Below are 18,740 nucleotides of genomic sequence, written 5' to 3'. Positions count from 1 at the left end.
CGTCTTTTTATCCCCTTTGTAAATATTTACATAGAGATTCTCACTTTTATTATAATATATGGGGCATAACCAAACTCGACTAATTGATCCATAACGATTATTTGTTGATCCTCGGAACGGTGCAACGCATTTCAAGGTCACGTCCGTTTTTTTTTTCTTTTTTTTTTTCAATATGTTTACTGTACGTATCCCAATATTTGGATTCACTTTTATATTTACACAATCTTTTTTCTTTCCAAATATTTTATCTTAATCACATAAAATACATAATCATTTTGTTTCCTTAATCAAAAAGGATATAATTATTAAATTTGTTACAGTTTGACAATAATGACACAACTTTGACATATGTCATTAGTTCTCAATAGTAAACCCTTTTAAACCTTCTGGGACAATATATCCTAATAACAATGTTTATTGTGACAATGGATTATTATTATTATTTCATAATTTAACAACCATAAATCTAAGTCTATTTCTGCCTATTGTGTATGAAACTTCAGTTTATTATGATGAAGTTTTTGGGTGCGATATTTTTCATACTATAAGTTTCGAAGAATTGAGATTCGTATCGGATTGCAGTTCATTCCGAATGTTATTCTCGACTGTCACTTTCCTGACTTGTTTTTAAGAAGCTTTCCATATTCAAGTTATGTGTCTTCTTTTGTGGACCCTCCGATGTGCTTATTTATTTTTCTTCTTACCTGCTTTAAATGCGATCGCAAATTTTGGTCCTGCCAACCCTCATATTTTCACGGCAATCTCGAATTCCTTCTTATGTTTCGTTATTATTGTTTTCTTTTTCTTCTTCTTTTCATTCTTCATATTCCTTTTTAGAGGAATGCGATATCGCCTCATTCTTTTATTCTCTTTTCTTTTCATCTTCCAAGACTCCTTCGCTCCAATCTGTTGTCCTCTCTCCGTGCGCCGTTTATGATTTGCTGCGTCGCAATAGAAAACTTCATACGAAATCCTTTTTTTTTTCCGTTTTGTCGCCGTTTTTGTAGTTATTGAGGAAGCGACTCGTAAAGTTTACATCGAATATAGCAGTCATATCCGTCGGCCAGGGAAAACTTGATGCACACTTTATTAGGGGCGGCTGTTTGGAAGTTTACACATGTTTCGAATATCACACTCACACATATACGCATAGACACGCACTAGCGCATAGCTGTGATGGATATAAAAGAGGCCGAAATCCGCAGAAACAAGAGAAACAGTTGTTCGATGTTGATTTTTTTTTCTTGTTGTAAGAAACGACTTGTTGTGTAAATATAATATGTTCTCCGGGTGGCGTGCATCAACTATTTGACGACTTCCAGATTTTAATAGTTAACCAACAGCTTTTACTGTATACATTTTAATGGTGACTAACACCATTTGCCGTACGTTTTCTTATTACAAAATTGATTTTTTTCCTATGCAAAATCCATTATTTTTAAAACCAGCAAATTTGTGCTTCTAAATAAAATCTTTATAGTTATGTGTAGAATTTCGATTCTAAATTTAGTATAGAAGACTTTCTTGTTTTATAAATTATATATATTTTTATAAACTTTCAAAATTGGAAGTCTTTATGTTAATTAACTGTACTCATTAGTTTAATTAGTAATACATTTAAATGCTAATCAAACTTTTAATTATATTGCTTGAGAAAGTTGTACTATAGTAAAAGGATTTAATTGAGTATATTCTAATACCTTGTTAAAAACTTTTTTATAAGTTAGGGGTCTGCAACCGCTTTGAAGTAAAGAGCCTTTTTTAAGAAATAGGGAGCCGCACGCAGTAATCTGCTAAGATTTATTAAAAACGAAAGAGTCGCAAAAATATAACCCAAAACACTAGATCATAGACATTTTTGATGATTTTTTTTGAACTCTTATACAATAAACTGGTACACAAAGTAAAAGCTGTGAAGCATCCAGAAATGCTTTATTAAGGCAAGAATAATCCTGAGGTTTATTGGGAGCAATAACATTCTTTGGCTACTCCTAAGAATAGTAATTCTACAAAATATTTTTGTAACGTTTATGACACAATTTTAACAAAAGCTTGTAAGTTAGTCAACTTTCGATTTTTATAAACTACTATCAAAGTGGTAAATTTATCCTGCTTCTTGATTATCATAGATGATAACAAAATAGATAAAATTATCATAGGTAATAATAGAGAAGGAAAACCGAAAATTCTTAGAAGCAATAAAACGTCGATGTATTTAGAATGGTTACAATGTGCGAAGGACGTAATTTTGGTATCAGGATAATAAATTCATCGTCGGTGGAAAGGCTTCGATGGATTATAATAAAGGAGAGAAAAAAAATGAAGGGTGGGCCGAACGTTGGTTGTGGTAAATTATGGGGTGCGAGTTTTTCTCTGAGAGAGAAAATAGAAGACGAGGAAGAGAATAGAGCAGAAACAAGTTGCTGGTTCGAATTAAGTGGGAAACAATAGGTTTAACACTCAATGCAACCCAGCTTGGGGTACGTTGGGTTTCAGCTGGGTGGGCGGAGAACCATCCGAAATCGATGCCCATATATTAGGGCGCTAATCGGTCGGATGGCCTCAAATATGGGTCATCCTTATCCACAAATCACTTGGAACAGCGCCAATCATGAAACAATATAATTACCATCAATTCCGTAAGCCGCGAATGAAACAAACAACGTAAAGCAATAAAAAGGAGAAATAAAAAGGAATTGCGTAATTCATATTTTGACCGGAATGACTTATTCTTTGGCTATTATCCGCGGTTCGTTGTTTGTGACACGCTTCGCCTCGGTAGTTATATATAACCGATACAATGATTATGCATTGTGCAAGAGGCTTTAATTACGAAGAACTGATTCTTCCTTCGATGTTGTTGGATATCCTTCAGCGTCGGTATTTGTTTTCTTGTATTTGTTTGATCCACTTCAGCGGATTATGCAATTGCTGCAGGATTGAAATGACATCGATCCTGTATTCGTACAGCAGCCTTGTTCGCATCTGTCAGCCGCCTGTGGTGGTAGGGTTCAAGTTACGTCGACTTCCTGAGAAGGAGGCCAACCTTCGGTTTGTCTCTAATGCGAATCCGCCCACACGAATCACGCTCCTCTTCGAATTATCTCTGCGACATATAGACTGACCGATTAATTCGAAATTAATTATCGCCGAGTGCCAATTAAGTTATTGCTTTACGACTTTAATCAGAGAGTTTATTACTTCAGGAATGATTACGAATATCGCATCGATACGGCTTTCCGTTCCGTACAATAATATTATGATTGTACTCTGCTTTGTTGCTTATAATATGGAACTGATCACCTCGGATTCATCTTTTAGTGATGAATCGGAGGTTCATTATTTATTATTTATTCATTCAAATTACATTTTTCGACAGGTCAAGTAGTTGCTTACAAAACAAGCAATGCATAAATTGCAACACTCTTAGTCCCTAGTTTTACACAATATTTTATTTACACATTTTCGCTTTTACACGGTACTTTCTTTACACGTTTTTCTCAGAAACCTATCGTCTAATAATTATTACCAAACTATAACCAAGTACACTAGACTAATATAAATATTAGAATTTAAACCATTTAAAATCCATATATATTAAAAATATCTTCAAATCTTAACATTTTTTTTATTAATAAAATAAAATAATTTTCGTGTCTATAAAAAAATATCTAAAATGTCCTTAAGCATTAAAATACTAAAACAAGTAATTAAATATAATTTAAAGTTGTTTATGATTTTTTCTTAAATTTTAGAGTTAATTATTTAAATTTTCAGTTGAAGCAAAAGGTAGTAAAAACAAATGTAAACTAAAATTGTTCTCGTTTATTTTTTACAAGATTGACATCACGTTCGACTTGATGTTAAAAAAGGAAGTCCAATTAAAATGAGTTTACATTATAATTTTCATTTGGCTTGTACAGAATATAAATATTAATAAGCAAACGTTTAAGACAATAAAAAAAACGAAATGAATACCAAACGTAATACACATAGGTTATATATATACATGTTTGCTGCATAAGATTTATATCAATTATTGCTGTTACGTAATAAATGTGATGATGATGATAAATTGAAGAGAAATATGAGTTAACAAATATTTATTTATTTAATATTTGCATCAAGTGAATTAGACGATTAAAATATCTATGAATTTATATCCAAATATTTCAATTTGATAAAATTAAAAAAAAAATGGAAATATTTATAAGGAGATGTGCATTCTTGATTTGGTTTATGTGGATGCACTATAAAATTAAAAATATATAGGAAACATATCAACAAACCGCAGAAAACACATTAAATACAAATTATAGCTGATATTATAAGGACTTTAATGAGTGTATTTATGGTTTGAGCGTAATTAAATAAATTTTGTGATGCTGGCATTTAAAGCCGCAAATAAATAATGTAAGTAATTTGTAGAATATTCATTTATATAACAAATAACAACATTTATTGCAACATTTACAGTATTGTTGTTATTTTTAAGTAAAGGTGCGTACACACTAGTCTATTCATTTTTATTATAATGAAAATATCTAAATTAAATGATGAAAAGTATACTGGAAAAATGATATAAATCTTATAAAAGTGACCACATGAAGGTTATTCTGGTCGTGGGTAGAAAAAAAACAAAATCTGTTCATCTCTTCATGTTTTGATAGAGTTGTTCTTTATTTGTTCGGATGACGGTGGAGGCGTACGATGATGGTGATCTGGGCATGAAAACAGAGAACAGAACTTGAAACAATGATGTTGTCCGTTGGAAGGAAACGCGCGTTAGATTTTCATAAATGCAAATGGGACCCTTAATGAATTCACCGGCGCAAACAGTGATCCGTTTGATTTACCCACACGAGAAACCACCAGGTTTCCACCGGAGTCGCGCATGTAATTTCCTTACCTCGCCCAAGTGGAAACGCACCCACGACGCCCGAAATGCGGATAGGATATGGACAGCAGTCCGATTACGTAACGCGAATCCTTTTTCCCGGTGGTTCTCCTACCTCTCTTCCTGCCTACCTTCCAATAGGTTATGGGCGATCGCGGAATCGATTCCGATGGGTCCGTTCGGATTGGTGTGCAAGTGCATACGTAGTATGAATGCATGCAGGCAGTGACGGTATGCAAATTCGAATTTCGTTCTTTAATGGTTCGATGTTTTGTTTCAGTACGACGCGACGCAATATCCTGTGCACCTGGTGAAGAGAATGCTCGATCGCACCACGCTCCTACCTGGTGAGTACGTTGTGCAATCGCACGTCCGAGGTACCGCTATTTACCCATTCGGATACACTCACTAAATCCATACCTGATTAATTCCATTTCATTTATGATGGTATTATTATTTATCTAATAATAGCTTCACCATTTTTATCCAAGAAAAATCCAAAACTTAGTTGGACCAACTCCAAAAACAAGAAATCAATTCAACTAAATTTATACCTCTTTATTTACATTTTAATAATTGTATTATTACCATTATTATCCAAGACTTAGTTATAGCAATTTTCAAAAACAATTAATTAATTTGACATAATTGTAGCAACTTCAAAAACATGGTATCAATTTAACTAAATTCATACCTATCGTGATGTGATTACTACAACATCACTACCATTAATAAGAAACCTATAACTTAGTTGTCTCTAGGATTTAATTTAGTTAGAACAATAACTTTGTATCATTGCCTTTCAAGACAAAACCATGTTTGTAGAAATTTGGACTAAAACAAGGTAACTAAATAGATCAAAGCAAGTTTGAAAAAAAAAACAACAAAGCTAGTATACTGGCACCATGGGCTTCATTAAATCATTCGAATGAATCGGTGTCGCATCTCATTACTCTGAAATTTAAATATAACGTAACGATTACTAAACAAATATTTTTCGACTTGCACAGGAATAACTAAACGTTTCATTGTTGTACTTCTTTATATATTTTTTAAAATTTTATTTTTTGTAAATTAAAACTAGTCATTGCATAGTTCAAAATTGTTTAATATAAATGACTGAAACGTAATGCTATTAAATTACACTTGCTGCACCTCTTTCATTTGTGATTCACAAAGATCTGCATATTTTATACAAAACGTTTCTATTTTTCAATATTTTCGAATACATAAATTCATTTTTTTTATTACAATATATTTATATTAATAATATCTAAATACGTATTATGTTATTTTCTTTTTATTTCTTATATAAGAATTCACTGCAAAATACTTACATTTTATTGATTTCTCAAAATCTAAGAATTTTTTTTTAATTATAGAAAATATAAAAAATGTTAAATATCTTATTAAATTTTATTTAAGATGAAATCTGTTAGTTTATAATAGTTAGAACTTATTATAAATATATTCTTAAATATTATTTGAAAGTTCTGGAATTAATAATTTAATACGTAATTAACCGATTATCGTATGAATTGAATGTGAAAAACAATTAATTGTAATTAAATTTGAAAAAGTTTCATTACTGAATATTTAAAGATTTTTTAAATTTTTTTAGATTCTGAATTGTTTGCATGTATTTTTTACGTGCAATAAACTTTAAGTATTTGCAGATTACTTCAATCGAATGACCTGCTTCGGTAGTTAACTTGATCATTCGTGGTATGCGAACGATGCGAGTCATTGAAAGTCGCCAATAACTATGTTACACCGGTTAATAAACGCAGAGAAGTGGGTTATAGATTATTTTGTTTTTATTTGCAACTTTTCTCGTTGTTTCATCTAACAAATAGTAAATTATGTTTTTTTCCATATATGTTTACTATCGATAACACTTTTGATCTCATTTATTCAAAGAGCTCTTGCAGATTTTACACTACAATTATTTTTGTCAACTTCAAACTTTAGTTGACAAAATGAGGTTAGATGTCATAGTATAAATTTGATATTCAATTACAGTCGCTTCCTCTTTATTGGGACAAATCCTAAAGAACCGAAACAAAACTAATTTCATGTTGAAATTGTATTAAATCTATTCAATTACAAACACGTTTGTAGAAACACTATTACCAAAGCGTATTCAATAATAACATGTGATAGTATCATTTAGTTAATGAATTGCTGTTGGTAATTACCTGCGAGTCAAAGTCCGTTGCGTTCCACTGACCATAACTCTACGAGATTATCATTATTTTTTCTTTGATGCATGTCAAAAGGTTAGAGATCTTGGGTTTAATCAATCAAACGAACAAGTTAGAGGTAGGACAGGACGTCGATTAGTTTATATAATGTTCGTTCCTCTTTGAATATGATTTATGGCTTTATTCTAATGTGTATCAACATGTTACCAAGAAACTTAAGTCGGCGTATTAATTTGATACACACGTCACTTGAATGTAGTGAAGTTACATGCACGTTACATCTGAATTTAATACACTGCAAGTAATTGACGTACTTATTCATGTTCGGAATATTTTCTTTTCGTTTTTTTTTTGTTTGTTTTCACTAGTCATCAATAATTTGTTATTGCCAGTCGTGTACGTATGTGATGCAAACGCAAAAGGATAATAATCATAAAAAGAGAATTTAGTAAAAGAGAAAATTCTTGTATCAAACGTAATTATTGTAATTACTGATACTACATTATTATGCCTACATTAAATGTAAAATAAAGTTTTTCATTTATCAATGTATTTATATAAGTATAAAATACTTGTATAATCACTATTTAATACATTAATATAAAATCATTAAAGATTTTTAAGAAATACATGGGAATTTGTCAGAATGCCCAAAGCAATGTAGATAAATATTTCCAACAATTATAAGTATCGTATATTTGTTTTGTTTTTAAAATATTTTATGAAAAAAAAAATTCTATTGACCTTGAAACTTGATTTTATTGAGCTGAAAGTATATGGAATAAATAGATTTAAATTTGTCAAAATATCAATAAAATTGTTATTCTTGTCTATTATAAAATTATAGCTTTAATATTTGGTACAAATCAATATGATATTACCGACAATTGTTGGGAAATATTACTAACAAATTGTCGGGAAAAAGTAAAATATTTGTAATTAAAGGTATAGTTAGTAATGGGTTTGGGAAAGTGATATTGTGTATCATTAAGAAGCAATGAACATCTAGGGACAAAATGTATGTAGTTTTTAGTTCATACGAGAATTGACCTTCGATTGTAACACTCCACCGACAATCCAAAGTGTAAAGTTTAGAAAAGACAAGCTTGTTTATATTTCATCTTAAAACTATGAAAACTATTTTATTGGAAAATAAATGATTTATTATTTTTGTAACCACTTATATCATGAGTATTTTATTGGGGACACAGTTCCGATATGGATCAACGAGGAATGTGTATCAAGTATAGGATACACACCTACGGAAACTGTGGACGCAAACATCGGAATCCAAGACGGTTGCATTACTACATACATATTTGTTTGAGAGACGAACAACAATAAAAAAAAAAGAGAAGACATACACATGTGTTGCACAAATGGTTATATGGTCGTTCACGTGAATTCAAATGCGCGCATGGGGGGATCCATTGAGGCCTCTTATCAGTTTGGTGAATCGTAAAACTATCTTTACTACGATTTGAAACGGTCTCAAGTGTAGACCTCTCGAGCTAATAAACGCCGGATTCCGGAATTACGTCGAGTGGAATTCTCGAGACCAAGGAAAGCCTCAAGAACGAAAGTGGATACGAACAAAAATAAAAATTACGCTCGAAATCATAATAATAATAATAAAAACAGAGTGAGGAGGAAGAAGGGGAGAAGATGGAAAAACGGCACAAACGAAGAACGATAACAATTGAACTTGACCCGCGATAATGTCTTGTTCCGATCGGTCCGGCGCCGCGGTTTTGCCTGTGTTTATACTTAATATGTTTTTTTGACCAGTGTCGTTGTGGTTCTGTTTTAGTGAGGCTGGTGGATGGGTGAGAAGCTCAGGAGAAGAGTGGTTGGTAATAATTAGTGCGGTTTTTTTTTCTGTAATGCTCAACTGATCTCATGCTCGTACACTAAATATAGACGAATGTTTATATAAATAGATTGCGTTATTTATTATCATTCCACCATTATCAGCAGGAAAAATATACTATCGGCCGTAGAGCCTGTAGCTGTGCGTTCTCGCTGTATGGTAATGAGTTCCGAGTTATGTATGTGCGCGCGTGAAAACTGGACACTCATTGAGATGGGTTTGGGAATATGAAAGGGAGGGACACCCATCTTCCATCTACCATCGTCTGACAGCTTGTTAAACGGGACGGGGGACGTACGGGGAGGGGACGATCGCGGTTTGTTGACCGTGGGCCCACCTGGGACGAGGAAAGTCCCAGAAACAGAGACCACGACGGTCAAGCCCCGTGACGGATTACATTTCTACGGTTACCATCGGCCCATTGTAAGTCATTGATACCCATTGTAACCTTTAATACCATGTAAATCTCTTCGGGGCGGCTGCGACTACGTGCGGCTCCCAAAACATTCCTCAAATACTTTCTCACTTATCAATCCCAGTTCAAACACACTCGAACACGCACTTTGTTTATTTTTTTTTATTCTTCTCATATTTTTTTTTCACGAAAATAGAAAGAGCTTTTTCATAATTTACATAATTTATCTGAAAATGAACGTTGTACCAACAAATAAATTTCCTGCTTATTTCTTATATACATTCAGGACTTTAATTAAGCCATTATCTGGATTATTTATTACTTTTTACGTAATTACAGTGGAGGGCCTACGAAATTATCGATATAATGGTGTGTCGTAATGCCGTTCCGAAAGGGAAAGCTGTTATGGGATTGTTTACTTTGATCTTAGATTTTGTTTACAATAGACGGCATCTGCGCGACATATTATAGAGCCTTGGTATGTTGAACCCAAATAATACGATCTTTGCGATTTTACCAAACCTCTCAAATTCTTATCGAGAAAATGATGAAAATCTTCACATTTAATCGTTCAAGGCCAAGTGCATATTTTTAACGAACTATAACCCTTCAAGGATTACGCGATTAGTCGATTGATCATCAATTGAGAAAGACTAATTTTGAGATCTTATACTAAAGGTGTACTTAGTCATATACTGAATCATTATACTCATTCATTTATTCCCCAAGGTCAAACTTGTCAAATTCCAATAAATGAATAAAAAAAAAATATACAAAATATATATAATTCTATAAATATATTTAGTCTAGAAAACATTTGTAATTTCTAATAAAACACATTGAATATTACATAATGATAATTTAAGTTTAGTAATAATAATAATATAATTCGTTAGTTAAATTTAACGGTCATGTATATTTAAGTATAATGAGTCACTAATTTATCTCATTAAATGTTTACTATTTGGTCTAATCTACGAAGATTACCAAATCGTCAATTTTAAACAAGCTTAAAGTAGATGTTTATCTTTTTTTGTCTACACAAGTTCCATTTGTGTATAAAGCTTAGTAATTTATGAAAACTATTACTTTTTATTAAAATCAACACATTTGTAAAATTAATTATATTTACCAATAAATTTACTGACAATTAAACAGATAAAATTAAGTAATTGCATTCTTCACTCATTTTAAAATGCTTTTAAATTTAATAAATATAACAAGGAATTTATCAATTAGTAACATTTTTTATTTTATATACATTTCGAAAAAAAAAAAAATTCCTTAGTTACATTGATTTAGTTATAGCTTTTTTTAATTTCTTACTTTTTACTAATATTTTTAGCATTTAATTTATAAATTTAATGCAAAATTAAAATTACTGAAATATTACATAATTATTAGAATTAGGTTTAAATGGAAATACCTATATTAAGTAATCAAATAGTAATTAAATCAACATTGAAATATATGGAAAATCCCATTACTTATGATTCTTCCACCCATTTCCGAACTATCTGTCGTTTTCCAGTGCTCATTGAAACGTTCTACGCAGCTGATATCAGTCTTGTATTTCATTGATAAAAAAGTATATAGAGGATTTGCTGATAGCGTTCAGCACAATGGAACGACGATAAATCGTCCCGATTATGCAACGCAGTCCGGGGCGAAAATCAGCGTGAAGAGGTAATAAATATTAAAGGAAGAAGAGTAAAGCAAGCAAGCAAACAAACAATGTGCGCGCGCGAAAGCCATACCTGAAGTGTTTACATAAGAGAGTTAAATATCATCGATCCATATCGGATACTGATCACATTGTTAATTGATGCATTGAAGTGCAGGTATTGAACGCCCACCTGTGGGATATGGATCTTTCCGTTCGTCGCTTTTAACACACAAACAATGTATGTAACAATGTAATGCGTTGGCTAATTTGCAAAATGCTTCATTACTTTATGGATGTACCTGACCTACCATCATTTTGTACAAGGAAGAGCAAGGTTAAAAGAAGCTGATGAACTCTAATATCTGTCAAGTTAACGTTTTATGGATTAGGATTAAATAATACCAAAAGTCAAGTTTATGATTACAAGATCAACGTTATTTAAGGTACAACTAATTTTCTATTTAAAGCTCGAAAAAGTATCACATTTGGATGCTTGGGGAATGTAACATGTAGGCTAATTGTAATTGGCATTCAGAAATGAAGTAATGAAAAATTAACACTCGAAAAAGCGTTGGCTAATTTGCAAAATGCTTCATTACTTTATGGATGTACATGACCTACCATCACTTAGAGCAAGGAAGAACAAAGTCAAAAGAAACTGTGGAACATTATGAGCTTTATTATGTATTGTTATCTAATATCTGTCAAGTTAATGTTTTGTGATTTCAAGATCAATTTAGTTCAAGGCGTTTAAAAATGAAGTAATGAAAAGTTAACATTCGAAAAAGCAATGATTTTCTGAGATATGTATCACCTAATTGTTGGTATAATTGATAGATATTTGTACATTTAGTTATAATTTTAGTAGTTATTTCAAAATAAAATGGAAACATCCTGTATTATGATTTTATCCGGTGGCCATCAATTAATCAAGGATTGCGGGAGTCACGTAGATCATATATATGATATCACAGCGATAGTCGAAAAATAAAAATAATTATTGGGTATTCCGATGCAAATCCGAGCCGCTCTATTCGAAAATAACATTTTCGTTTAAATTTATTGCCACAAACGTGTTATTATACTGTATACCGCAGGGGAATTATTACTAATTCTCTAACTTAATTACTATCTATCATTTTATTATGATTCAAGTCCACATTTTCTAATGAACACATCTCGAGACGTGATGGAATAGTTCGAAATAAATATACACCAAAAAAAAAACAAATAAATTTGTAATAGAGAGAGACATACAAAGCAAAATCATAAATAGTTGTGAAATTGATCGAAATCTAGAGTGGGTCCGTTTCGCCCCGTTTGCGCAAACCGGTCCAGCACGATGATGCAATTCGGTGCGGAATCATAACGGAGATAATTGGGTTTGTGGGAAAATTGTGTAAGTGCGTGGGATGATGGTTCGATGGCGCGAGGCAAGCGCAAAATACTATCGAATACGTGTCGAACTGCGTGCTGTACCATAGAGAGATGGTTATTACCTTACAACCATAACCATCACTTCCAGCAGGAAATCGCGCGGTTTTTCCGAATCCGAAAAAGCGGCGATTGGTAATGACTGCAGGAAACATCGACGTGACCTAATAAGGGAAGACATAATGTATAATTAGATTCAAAAACCGCACCCATATATTTCATAGTATCCACTAACAACTATAATGTATACACAACTAATCCATAATATTAGATAAGTAGGAAGCGCCGGTTGCGCAACTGTTGCTCAAGTCGGTGTGCGTGTGCTTATGTGTGAGTCCGTGTATATGCATATGATGTAAGTGTGTTTGCGCGAGTGTTGTGTTGTGTTTTGTCTTGTCTACCTACCCTGGATTCGCGTTCAATGCAACCAGAATCGCAACCGCTCGAATCAATATTCAGATATTGTAATGCATTCGGGACAGGAAATGTAATCCTTCAATCTGGAGAAGATGAATGCTCTTCTCGTATTTGTATTCGCCCGCGACGCGATTTGCATTCAATGCGCTTCAAACTACCTCCATCTCCTTTCCTCTCTCACCACTCCTCCTCATCGTGTATCCAAAAGGATTTATTCGAATGCTCCCAGAAGATTCTCCAGACACCAAATGACCATTGCATTATCCTTTTTGTGGGTCACAGACGGTCCACCATCATCCTCTCTCTTTCCTTCCATATTTTATTTTTTACTCACATATATAATTTTTTTTATTATTCCATTTCGATTGCCGCATTCGGTTTATGTTAAGTAATTCATCGTGGATTATCTATGCAAATGGAAATAAAAAAAAGCAGCGGTCCTAATCCTTCGACGCGTGCATATTAATCCTGAAATAGACCAGCTTTTTCAAATGTAATAAGTCCACCATTGATGAGATGTAATAAATCCGTTAACGGCGGCCACACGCTGAGAACTTTATAATCATAAGCCACTAAAATGGGGTCTTTATGGATCGATTGCATTTAAAAACGAAAATATCAATAGTGTAACCGGTGAAACTCGCCCATAAAACTATTTCTAATAATAACGTTAAATCAACTTCCTTAATCACTGGAAACACTCACCGCTTCAGGAAAACGCTCATAAAATGAACCCTGATAGGATTTCAGTTGATGTATTTTTTTTATATTATGATAAATCGAACGCATTTTTGTCCATTCTTCCTCTCCAGCAGTCTGAATACCAAGGTCGTGAGTGATGCCATCAATAAAACTTGGAATAATCACATTATTTACAGTGGTTTTGTCCGCTTTATACATTACTAGTATATTATCAGTCTTTCTTCTTTTGCTTCCTTCTGTAATTTTTTTTATTCAAGTCATTTACATTGATACCAATTATTTACTTATCATTATATTGTTTTGTTCAAGAAAGTGGAACGATTATTTCGTTATATTATATAAGAAAAAATAGTTAGGTTTAGATTAAGTAAATTTCTGGAAATGGAAATATACGCATAATATCAATTCAATTGTGATATCGGTTATCAATATTTGCTAGACGTGTCCATGCTATGTATAATTTACAGGAAAATTACGAAATCAATACAAAATTTATTGTAGAACTAAGTTATAATCATGATGTTGATAAGAATTTTTAATACTTTCGACATTTCAGTTATTATTTTTAATCCTGACTGAAAAATAACTTGTTTTTACTAAAAAATTAATAAGTATTATTCATACTTTCTGCAATTTAAGTTATCATTAATTAAAACAGAAAATTAAGTATTTACAAATTTCATATTTATTTTTTTACAAAAGTTACATCTTATTTTTGTATACAGAAAGTTATATATGATTTAATGTTTTAAATTCAGATTTAAAAAAATGCAAATATATCGATTAGGAAATAGAAGATGTTACTACCATAAATCAGATAGTATTTGGTGGTATTAGATTCGAATAGGAAAAGGGCGTGACTGGGTTAATCGAATTCAATGTATAAATTAGATAGATTAGCTTAGGTTAATCTACATACATTAGGTGGATTTCGATGAAACAAATATGGGTGGTGCCACCAATTTAAATGGTTTCTAGGAAGCTTTCATTGTTTGAAATTTCGGTCTCATATTTTTCTATTTTCCTTTTTATAATTAAAATTGGTAATTCCAACTTTCATTTGTTTCAATTCCGACGTTTAAAATTTCACTAATATATTTTTGTATGAAATAAGTTGATTATTATGTTGATTTTTATGAAGCTTCGTTGGTGTAATTTCAGCGTTTCTGTTCTATTTAATTGGAACTAGAATGATAATAATAAAATGTATGTGCGTTGATAATTTGGACGCGTGCAGGATCCGAAATCAGTGATACCTCTCGTTCCGAGTCTAGATTACATAATGAACGGTCATTACCGAGCGTTTAATAACCACCTGACAGAACTGGTTCCTAATAACCCAAATCTCTTAATTACTATAGCTTGTAAATAGAGCGTCCATATTGTTGGAATCAGGATAATCCTTTAACGATTATTGATGGAATCTCAGTCGTTTAGTTTACCATAGTTGAGTTAGTAAAGAGAAAAAGTCATAAACTTCTGTCATTACGATCCTGATGAGTTATTGCTTATGGTATTGCGATTGCGTAATGAACTTGGTTTGAGGATGAAGCAGAATGTGATTTAATGATGTTGATCCATTGTTTCGACTGTCCAGAAGAGTTTCGTAGAATATAGGAATTGCGAAACGGCGTGGGCAAAACGTTAACATCTCTCCGTTGCGTTGCGTATTTTCGTCCATCCGCTCGGCTGCATCTTTTGTCCTCTTTGCTTCCATTTAATGTGCATCGTAAATTCATTGCAGTTCGCTGAGTGATTCCGCTCGAGGCCGAAATATTACTTCGAAATTTATTATGTCCTCCGGATTATTTATAATCCCGCTCGATCGATTAGCTCCGGCTCTCCGCACACAGCGACGAGACCACTTTTTAACGATCGAATGTAAAAGTCATTGTTGTCCTCGGCCCAAAGGAGGATAAATCAATCGACTCATTAACATATCTGTGAGAGTGCGCGGTCAATGATTTGATTAGTAACAGAAGATTGCCGGCAATGCAAGAAGGATGGACGAAAGGACAGTTTTTGGTTTTCATCCAACTTTTGTTTTTATTTGAAGAATAACTGCTTTTTAATGCACGTTACATCTCGGTTAATTTACGTTCACCAATTTTTCGGTCAAGCCGAATTAGTGTTCAGTAATTAGCCTTTCAAAATAAAAATGAAGTGTGAGAGAAAGATGAAAAAAATGAATATATTCGAATCGTGTCTGTAGCTTTTTTTCTTTTTTTTTTTATCTCCGACTGGGACATCTTCCTAATGCCTCCACCTCCAGTTTTAATTGCGTCCATTTTCCAATTAATTTTACTTAATTACTGCATAATAAACAGCATTCTTCAGCGCTCTTCTAAAATCGTCTCCTTCCGTTTTAATTAATCAATTCATTAAGATTGAAGAATTTATGGAAAGTGAGAAGCCGTGAGAACCAAAGTTACCTAATTTTTCACAGATTCTTTCATTTTTACTTAACCAGCAATAATAATAATAACCTCGGTTTCTGAACAATTCTGTTCGTCAACTAACAAAAAAATACTAACACAATTTTGTTATTATTAATGAATTTTCTGTGATTTTTATATATGATTTTATGCTTTACTATTATAAAGTGTATTATATAATTTTACATTAAATGGTTTCAGTTTTTGTACATATTTTATGAAGGAATTATGAACTGACGTTTCACTGCAAATTAAACTAATATTTATGAGCGTTTCACACGTCATTGTCTCATTAGTTTATTATCGATTGTAAAGTAATTTTTTGGTTTCTCTCTATAAAATTATGTCCCACTTTGTCGGATTCTTTCATTTCCGCAAACTTAATTCACTTCCTTATAATAACATTGATGGTTTGCAAAGGAAACTTATATTTACGAGCATTCCATAAGTCGTAGTTTTTTTTTATTACTTATGCCTTGTATCATAACAATATGTTGGATATTGTAGTTTCTAGTACTACTGATGATTTTTTACTAGAACTCTAATATTTTTCCCATGTTCTATTTTGTCATGGAACCGAAATTTTATTAATATTTAAGCAATTAAATATTATTAATAAAATAAAAAATATTTTTACAAAACGTTTATAAACCTTGAAAGTATGCATTTATCAAATGTACTTAAGTAGAAACTTATATAATTTTATACCGACAAGTGCGAAATTCATTTGTAGCCAATAGCCTTGACGAGTTTCGAATGCATCTTTGGAATGCATGCTTCCATTAAACTATTTATGTAATAAAACGCAATCAAGATTAATCAACAGGAATTGACACAACTTACAATTTAGAAAAAAAGGTATTTGAAAAATGTTACCAAACCTTAATGAAATTTTAAATAGACAAAATGTGTCAAAGTGAGGACAAAGATTTGAAGTTCCGAAGTTCTTTCACTATAGCATTAAATTGCATAGAATTCTAATCTTAACGATCGTTGGACACGTTTTCTGTTTGTTTTGGATTGAACCAACTAAAAGAACTCTTCCTATCTTAACGAGACACCAAACAAGGAACATTTTTTGGGGATTGCATCAACCGAAACAGCTATTACTGTTATTCGTCCACCAACAACGACACTTGTATCTACAAAATTCGGACCTAATCTAATCCGTCGCGTATTTTTTTGTCGTTGTTAATTGCAACATCCTTGAACTCTACTTCCGTAGAAAATAATTAAAATCGTTCTGGTAGAAAGTGAGAAACTGAATTTCCCCTAATTTAGAGACATTCCTTATGTACTTTATTCGGTACGATTAATATAATTCGAATTCCCAAACCGATAAGATCTCAAGTTTTTCGACGACGAATCTTAACGAGCGCTGTTTCTTCCTCTTTATTTTCATCTTTCTCTCATTCCGTTGCTTCTGCTGCAGGTACAACTAGTTTTATTGACTTTTAGTAGAAGTCTTATACAATCATGGGCATCATCTGTTTCCTATTTAAATTAATTACTAATAAAATAATCAACATTCTTGCTCAATCGTCAATTTCAATGTGAGATTAAAAAAAAAAAGAATTTTTCTATGATTCCCAAAGTTGTTTTGTTATAAAAAAATATTCTTAACACGTCGCGTTTTTTTGACCCAAAGGTATAAATTATTAACTCCTGAACGTAACCTACTTAGACCTAATCTTAACGAGCGTTGAAGACGCCGCGTTACTTGATAGCATCTACTGAAACAAATTAACTGCAACAAGCCTAGTAGGTACTGTTTTCTGTAAATTTCTGTATAGTTTCTAAACATAAATTAAATAAAATATGAAAATAATAAAATTGAAAGTTGTTCATTTTATTTAAGAAAAATCTAGTAGAAAATAAATCAAAGAATGCTTGAATAAAAATATTTTCCTTGAGATTGTTTATATATTTTTTTAAACTAATTATTACTAATGTTTGACGTCAATTTCATTTTGGAGAGGTTGTAAAATGTATTATAATAATATTTATATTCAGATAATTGAAAAGTGAAATCTTAACACATAAAAATGTTTTAAACTTTGTAAACAATTATTTTGTTAATGTTTATAGTGGAAAAATTGAAATTATGAAAAATAATTTTCAATTATGATATATTTAAAAAAAAAATCTATAAAAATTTGAATCTGTTGAAAGTGTTTTTTCTAATGATTGATTTTATTTAAATTGCTTGGATTGTGATATGTAATATATTAGAATATTTGTTGATCTAAGTGTTACGTTCTAACGCTCGAATGAGTACCAAAAAGTCTACCAATGTCGAAGAATTTCTGGCGCGCCGCTTTGTCTGCTTGGTTGAAGAATAAGGCGTGCAGCAACATATGTAAATGTGGAATGTTGAGAAAAAAAAAGAAAGAGAGAAATATAAACCAAGTGTTAAACATTTGCAAGAGTGAGTTTTTTTTTAATTGCACCTAGTAAAACAGCGTATATTCATCCGCCAGATTCGAGATTAGCGCGTTTTAAAGCATATTACTATTTAATGTGAGGCTTTAAACTTAAATTACATTAAAACAGCAAGAGCCATGCGAGGAAACTGACGAAAAAAAAAGAGGAAGAAAGAAAAGAGGAGTGACTGGCGTTTAAGAATCTGTAAACTACAGCATATAAAGCAGTAATAAACCTCTTTCGGTTTTCTATTTAATGAGAAATGCAAATAGTATG

General features: G+C 31.9%; 1 protein-coding gene across 2 annotated transcripts in view; it reads left to right on the top strand.

The window, feature by feature from the left end:
- The window catches only part of LOC108567747 (stAR-related lipid transfer protein 13), a 49,104-nt gene that overhangs the window by 11,373 nt on the left and 18,991 nt on the right, over positions 1–18,740 (top strand). The window contains exon 2 of one of the 2 annotated variants that reach the window (XM_017928388.1): positions 5,178–5,244. The gene's annotated coding sequence lies outside the window, so the exon portion shown is untranslated. Of the gene's footprint in view, positions 1–5,177; positions 5,245–8,920; positions 9,395–18,740 lie in introns of those variants that run through there. The other variant, XM_017928389.1, reaches the window with a different exon arrangement.

The sequence above is a fragment of the Nicrophorus vespilloides genome, unplaced genomic scaffold (assembly GCF_001412225.1).
Source record: "Nicrophorus vespilloides isolate i.1.1-1 unplaced genomic scaffold, Nicve_v1.0, whole genome shotgun sequence".
Taxonomy (NCBI): domain Eukaryota; kingdom Metazoa; phylum Arthropoda; class Insecta; order Coleoptera; family Silphidae; genus Nicrophorus; species Nicrophorus vespilloides.
This window is presented reverse-complemented; position numbering and strand designations above follow the sequence as displayed.